This window comes from Micropterus salmoides, unplaced genomic scaffold (assembly GCF_014851395.1).
Source record: "Micropterus salmoides isolate LMB-PRFRI ecotype aquatic unplaced genomic scaffold, ASM1485139v1 Ms_hic_scaffold_21, whole genome shotgun sequence".
Taxonomy (NCBI): domain Eukaryota; kingdom Metazoa; phylum Chordata; class Actinopteri; order Centrarchiformes; family Centrarchidae; genus Micropterus; species Micropterus salmoides.
Window position 1 is genome coordinate 27,876,924 of NW_024041262.1, and position 7,649 is coordinate 27,884,572.

The window sequence follows — 7,649 nt, forward strand, 5'->3', positions numbered from 1 at the left end:
CTTTGGCACTGTGTGCAGGTGCCAAGTCCTGTTGGAAAATGAAATCTGCATCTGCATCTCCATCTCAACGTGGATTCTGTGCCTCTCCTCTCTTCCTCCAGACTCTGGGACCTTGATTTCCAAAGGAAATGCAAAATTTACTTTCATCAGAGAACATAACTATGGACCACTCAGCAGCAGTCCAGTCCTTTTTGTCTTTAGCCCAGGCGAGACGCTTCTGACGCTGTGTCTTGTTCAAGAGTGGCTTGACACAAGGAATGCGACAGCTGAAACCCGTGTCTTATTATGGGGTTGATCCGCTTTATAGCTTTGATGGGTGCAAGAATAGGATACGACCCCCACATCATATAGACATGTTTTCTAGCGATCCATCGTTAATGTGTTGTGTAGGATTTCTGCGAAGTTTCTCATGGAGGGAGAGAGTAATGCGCCCATCAAGCTGTTAAAAGCAGGCGTCTGACGGCTTACGCTGAAAGAGCAATTGTAGAAAACATCCGACTGTTCAATGTAAGGCGCTATAGTCTATAGTTTATACGGCTCTAAGTCGACGTAGACATCAAACGCCAGAGTTAATGACATGAGGCAGACGTCCTGTAGGCATAGGTGTGATGCATACATATGAGATAGCTGCCTCCTTCTGTCATGTGTAACATCGGATTTAGACAAAATGTTTTTATCTCATCCCACAGGGATATATATATATAGGATGTAATATGTCCTGACACCATTTGAACACATGACATTTGTCTGTATATCATTGCAGGTATTCGTCGTTTTAGATCAATATACCGTGAGTTTATTTAAAAATAAGTTTGATCTTCATGTAGACACATGTGTAATTATTATTATATTATAGGATGTAACACATCCTTCTGAAATCAGATGAATATTATCTATCCTTTTTTAAAGATTTGCTTGGTGACATAATCCTATGGTGACATGTCTTGACTAGTCAGCACTTCCTGTGTAATGTTTTTTCACAACATTTAGCCTATATAAAAGGGCTGAGATTGAACAGATCTATTTCTTATAAATGTTGATAAATAAAATTCAGTATATTAGGACATATGGGTCTATGTAAATTTAGTGCACTGTTTATATATAGTCTATCATACTAATTCTAAGGACTCACCTTTTCCCCCCTTCCCCCCCCATTCGCATCAGGGGATGTCTCGATGCGAATGGGGGTTTAAGATCGTAAAATGTCATAAATAAGGCATATGTGTTTTTGGGGTATAAGTTGGGGACAAAGGCACATGACGGTAGATATTTTTAAAATTGTATTCATGTATAATGGTATACCCTATTGAGTAGTGCCTTGAACATGTGGGTAGGCAACCTATATGATTAATTTGTAAACCACTCAGGTCCCTTTGTCATGAGTTGTAGTTTTTGCCATTTGGAACCTGCTTCGCCGGTGGCCCAGCCGACTCCTGTACCCTCGTCGGTGGTCCGACCGGCACCTGCTTCGCCAGTGGCCCAGCCGACTCCTGTACCCTCGTCGGTGGTCCGACCGGCACCTGCTTCGCCGGTGGCCCAGCCGACTCCTGTTCCCTCGTCGGTGGTCCGACCAACACCAGCTTCGCCGGTGGCCCAGCTGACTCCTGTGCCCTCGTTGGTGGTCCGACCGGCACCTGCTTCGCCGGTGGCCCAGCCGATTCCTGTTCCTAGTGCTCCGTCGGTGGACCTACCGGCATCAGCTCCGTTGGTGGCCCAACCGACTCCAGCTCCTCGTGTCTGGTCCATGGTCCTCAGCCCAGTTGTCTCGTCGGTGGTCAGACCGACTCCAGCTCCTCGTGTCCGGTCCATGGTCCTCAGCCCAGCTGTCTCGTCGGTGGTCCCACCAACACCATCTCCGTTGGTGGTCCAGCCGATTCCTGTTCCTAGTGCTCAGTCAGTGGGCAGACCGACTCCAGCTCCTCGTGTCCAGTCCATGGTCCCCAGCCCAGCTGTCCAGTCGGTGGTCAGACCGACTCCAGCACCTCGTGTCTCGCCCGTGGCCCTCAGCCCAGCAGCTCAGTCCGTGGTCCTCAGCTGTGCTCTGCCACCGGAGATCCCAGGCTCCCTACGCCGGTCCCCGGCCCGACCTTTGGAGAAGCCTCGCCTTCTTCGGCCTCTGGTGGGTCCCTTCCATCATCTGCAACCCCTGCTGAGACCTTTGGAGAGATCTCGCCTTCATCGCCGGCCTCCTGCTCAGTCTCCGGAGCGATCTCTTCTTCGCTGCCAACCTCCAGGGAGGATTAGTTCCTGTCTATGGCCCCTGCCCGGCCTCCAGAGAGGTCTCGCCTACGCCACCGGCCTTCAGGGAGGATTCGCCACCTTTGTCGGTCCCCCGCTTGGCCTCCAGTGGGTTTCCAGCCTCTTTGTTGGCCTTCCTGCCGTCCCCCTGAACAGTCCGGCCTCCAGGGCCGTACTCCGGGATGGCCACCTGAACTCTGTGGACCCTCTGGTCCTCCCGCCCAGTTGGGTCGTCCTCCCGACCTCCTGAACGTTGTTGCCTCCCTGTTCTGCCGGCCTGTTGGGTCGTCCTCCGGGACGGCCTCTGAACTCTGTTCTCCCCTGATTTGCCGGCCTCATGGGTCACCCTCCGGGACGACCCCTGAACTCTGTTGCCCACCTGGTCTGTTGGGTTATCCTCCAGGACGACCCACTGAACTTTTTTTCCCCTCTGGACGCCTCGGTCAGCCTCCTGAACTGCCTTGCCCTGCCTGTTTGACCTCCCCCCTGTACTCTGGTCCCCTTCTGTCTGCTGCTGTCTGCAGTTTTTTGTTTTTTCTGGCCCTCCTCCTGTCCTCCCTCCGCCCACCCTGGTTTGGCTCTTGCCCTCCTCCGGTCCTCCCTCTGCCCACCCGGGGGCTGCATGGACACTTTGTTTTGGGATTGTTTGGTTCTTGCTTTGAAGGAACGTCTGGGATCCGTTCCTTGAGAGGGGGGTACTGTCATGAGTTGTAGTTTTTGCCATTTGTTTCTGGTGTCCTTCTGTTTACCTGTTCTTCTTGTTTCCTTGTCCTTAGTGTTTATGTCTTGTCTGGTGTTCTAGCTTCTAGTCCTGTGTTGTTTTGATATTGCTTTGGTTTGGTAGTCTATTTTATATTGTTCTTAATCACTGCCTTAACTCTTGTTCCTGCGTTTTAGTTCTTTGTCCTTGTTCCCAGTCCTGTACCTTAGTTCATGTTAAGTGTTCACTCTGGTCTGTTTTGTGTTCAGTAACCTGTGTTCCGTCTGTTCCCCCGGTTGTCACTCTGCCTGCATGTCAGTCTCTCTATTTCCCTCTGCTCACTGTCTCTCTCTGTCTGCCTCGTTAATCTCATGTCCTTCACCTGTGTTGCTCCCGCCCTGCTCGTTAGTCCCTGTGTGTTTGTGTATATAGATGCCTGGTGTTTCTGTCTTGTCTTGGTCGGGTCATGTATGCTGTCTCCTGGAGTTGCTGTGGTGTCTCCTGTTGTTTGTCGTGTCTCCCGGTCGTGTTACGCTGCTCCCTTTGGATCTCTGTTTGGACTACCTTAGTTTTTGGACTCTGTATTCAGCCACTCACCTGTAAGTGTGCTCGCTTTTGGTTTGTTCATTAAAACCCCTTTGTACTGTACCTCTTCCTACCTTGTGTCCTGCGTTTGGGTCCTCCAACCAGCTCAACCCTGCCTCACCCACACCAAACCGTGACACCCTTGTTGTTGTGATATTCTAGAATATCTATTGAAGCAAAATGTTATGTGCAGTGTGATGTCACAGATGTAGTCCAGTAGTTCTTTTTTGTTTTTAATTACATGGCTCCGAGGGATCTGATAATCTTGATATATATATATATAATATATATATATATTACATTACATATATTATATATATATATACGGTACATTTTAATACATTAACTGATTTAGGTTGTTTAAAAAAGCAGTTAACCCAAAATGTGACTCGTTCTACCTGACTTTGCCATAGTAAATATTCTCTTTACATCTAACACAAAAATATAATACATTGGCCTTTGTGTGCTTTACAGCCATTAACTGCGTCTCATATGCTCCACTACTGATCACTACTGAAGTGACAGCACAGGGTTGCAGAACTGAATCTCTGAGGGAAAACAGGTCTTACCCTGAGGCTGAAGGTACATGTATCCCTGTTTATTTTAACACATGTACCTATACATAATTATAGGTTGTTTTAGAGGTTAAGAATATGAGTGCCCAGATTGTACATTGGAGTGAGGACGAACAGTTGGTTGAGACGGAATCTGCCAGTGTTTCTCAATCTTTGGGACCTTTGTTTCGCCACATGATGTTGATTGACCGAAGATGAGCTATCTTCCTGGCATGCTAGTGGTTTTCCTGAGGACCATACAACACACAGTAAGCCTTCTATCTCTGTAGATAACAAACACTCTACACTATGGATGACATTGCAAGCCCGAGAGTATCAGCGATTGGTTAGACTCTTTAAAGCCATTTTGTATACTAGCAGAGTGACACAATCTCTAGCTGTTAAGAATTCTACCCAGCTAGCTTTTTTAATGCTAAAAACCCATCAACAAATTAGAAAGGAGAGTCTGCGACTTCGGAATGAACATTTAGAATTAAAAGCTAAAATAGACCATATGTCACAAAATTCAAAAGCCTAAGAGTTTATACTGTGTCTGATTTTTACATTCTGTTTTGGCTGCATTTTTAATTAGGAGTCAAACGCCTGTGCAAATCATTTCACCAAAAACGAGTCTCCCCTGTAACAAGCGACGAGAGTGATTATGAAGAATTGGATTTCTCTAGTATCTCAGATGTAATGAATGAGTTTAATGTAATGTCATCCAATCAGGTTTAGAATCTGAACAACAGCTCTGGGATGCATCGGTAGCATATGATCAGTCTCTGTCCGGTTTAGAACATTATTTTGACAATGATGATGACTTTGATTTGGATATGACCGCCGCTGAAAGTCTTCATCATAACTTGGGCATTTTGAAGGGTAACGTCTCAGATTATATTGAACCAGACTCGGCTCCCTCTCCCCTCACATATGCCGGCCGCCCTGCGTTCACTGATGTATCTCTCACCTCGCAGACAAACGCCGTTCACACAGACAGGAACGTCTCACCCTTCATAACCAGGGGGAAGTTCTGTGTCTGAGAGACAAATAATCAATTTGGCTCCAAACAAATGAGCAAAGCCATCTCTATAGCCGAGAGCTGTCTGCTCTCATACATAAGGCCGGGGGTTTGGAGGGGTTTAATATTACAGAGAGAAAAAAATTTACGGTGTCACTCCTGAAAATCTGCGCGCGTCGCTGCATGCTCTAAAACATCAGTTAACAGAAGTTGTTGATTTTTCATCAAGAGTAGCTGCTCCTGACGGTCAACTAAATGTGATCCTGAGAGGACCCTCCATGGCCAGTGATGCAAGTCGTGTTCTAATGCTGCTGACTATAACACATCGACATTTCTTAATGAAGTTGAGCAGATTATGCAAAGCAATTCCAGAATGAGATCCGACGATGAATTGGACATTGTTGTTACGGTGGCCTTAAACAAGCGTGGGGGAGGAGGGTTGCGGCTGAAATTAGGGAATATCCCATACGACGACATTATTCAAAAGAAATCAGCGTGTCTATATGTCCCTACAAACACTGACAATAATCTTTGTTTTTCTTACTGCATCTCCTGCTCTCAACTCGGTCAGCATGCACAACAACTCCAGACAGATGTCGGCTTTAATGCAGACCATAAAGTCGCCCTGTCTGACGTATCTAAATTTGAACGCTTTTTGGATGTTAAGATTATCGTGTTTCATCACAATCGAGGCACAAAAAAGTTGGATTTGTATCAGACGCATGAACATGGCTGTCTGATGGCTGTCGTGTGCAGAGTACTTCTGGCCTTTGTTCAGACTGTGGTCGCATATACAGATCATCAGATTGTTTTAACAGACATGAAACCTTGAGAGATTCGTTACAAATACTGCAAAGACTGTGGTCATCGTTTTCCTGTAAAAACAGGCGGTGTAGGACATAAATGTCAGAGAGGGAGGAGCGATCATTGTGGGGATGATTTAGCATCAGATGTTCAACATCAATGTTCTATACAGCCCGAAAAACTCTCTGCACCCCCAGACTAAATATGTTTTTATGACTTTGAAACGCGTCCGACGGTAAACACGAGGCCATGTTTGTATGTGCTATTGATTTTGAGAGCGAGCGTTGGTGTGCCTCAGGAGTGGACTGTGTTGACCTCTTTGTGAAAAATACAGGCAGCCAAAAAATACGGTTATGACAACATGTCTGACAGTGAAAGAGCAAAACTCATCGACACAGTTCGCCACAAAACGTTTGATTTTCATGCCGAGCTGAGATCATATGGGACCAACGCAAGGCGCGCTTAGCAAACCGCGAGGCATTCATCGGTTGTACGGTATTGATCCTTTTGATTACACTACACTCGCATCATGCTACATGTCTGTATTCAAAACGCAATTCCTGCCTCCCAACACCTTGGCGTTAACGTGCGAGGGCGCGTATGTAAACCAGTACAAGACGTACTCCAGTGTTTCCATACACTGGCTTGAATATGAGGCAGTGAAAAACAGCGTTGAGATACGTCACGCTCTCAGTCACGGTGAGAAACATTAGGTCCCTATCATGTTGATGGGTTTAGTGAACAGAGCGGTACCCGCACCGCTTCTGAATTTTCTGGTTGTTTCTGGCACAGGTGCCCCAAGTGCTACAATCCTGGACACACAAACACTGTGAATAACATTGTGTTCGGTGTTCTCCAGGCAGTTTACTGCTAAAATACAGGCCCTTAGACAGTCCCACAAGCTTCAGGTCAGGGTGATGTGGGAGTGTGAAGGGAGGAGGCAAAGAAAACAGATGGGAGAGCTTATGAAGCACCGACAAGGCTCAACCCCCGAGACGTCCTGTTTGGGGTCGTACAAATGCGTACAGACTGCATTACAAAGCTGCTGAGAATGACAAAATACACTACTATGACTTCACGTTGCTTTATCCAACTATGCAAGCCCGTAAACGCTATCCAGTAGGTCATCCTAAAGTCATTTTTCGAGACTTTGAACCGATTGAAAAGTATTTTGGACTGATAAAATGTACCGTTCTGCCCCCTAGAGGTCTATACCATCCTGTGCTCCCTGTTCGCTGTAACGGTAAACTGATGTTCCCCTTATGCAGGACATGTACAGAGACTCTAAACCAGTCCACTGATTGCATCCACTCTGATCCTGAGAGGGCTCTCTTAGGAACTTGGGTCAGTTTTGAGCTGCGGAAGGCTGTTGAAAAAGGTTATGTGCTAACCAAAATTGATGAAATGAGGCATTTTGATGATAATCTTTTCAAAGACTATGTAAAAACATTTTTACAGAGAAAACAGCAGTAGTTTTGACTAGGGTAACCTTTTTTCAAAGAACTAGAAATTTTCTAACACAGCTGGTCATCTTTTGTTCTGATGGTTCAACTGAGAGTTTCATGCTGATCCAAACCTTTCCGAGCTCTGTGAGTCATTAACATTGTCCCTGCAAAACTCCCTCAATGCAAAAGAGTCTCCACAAGCAGGTGGCGTGTCAGACACATGTAAGGTTCAAAGGTTTCCCTGTTTTATTGCTTTCAAACAGCCTTTTTTCTGTGATTTATTAAACTTCAGATCAGGGGCGATT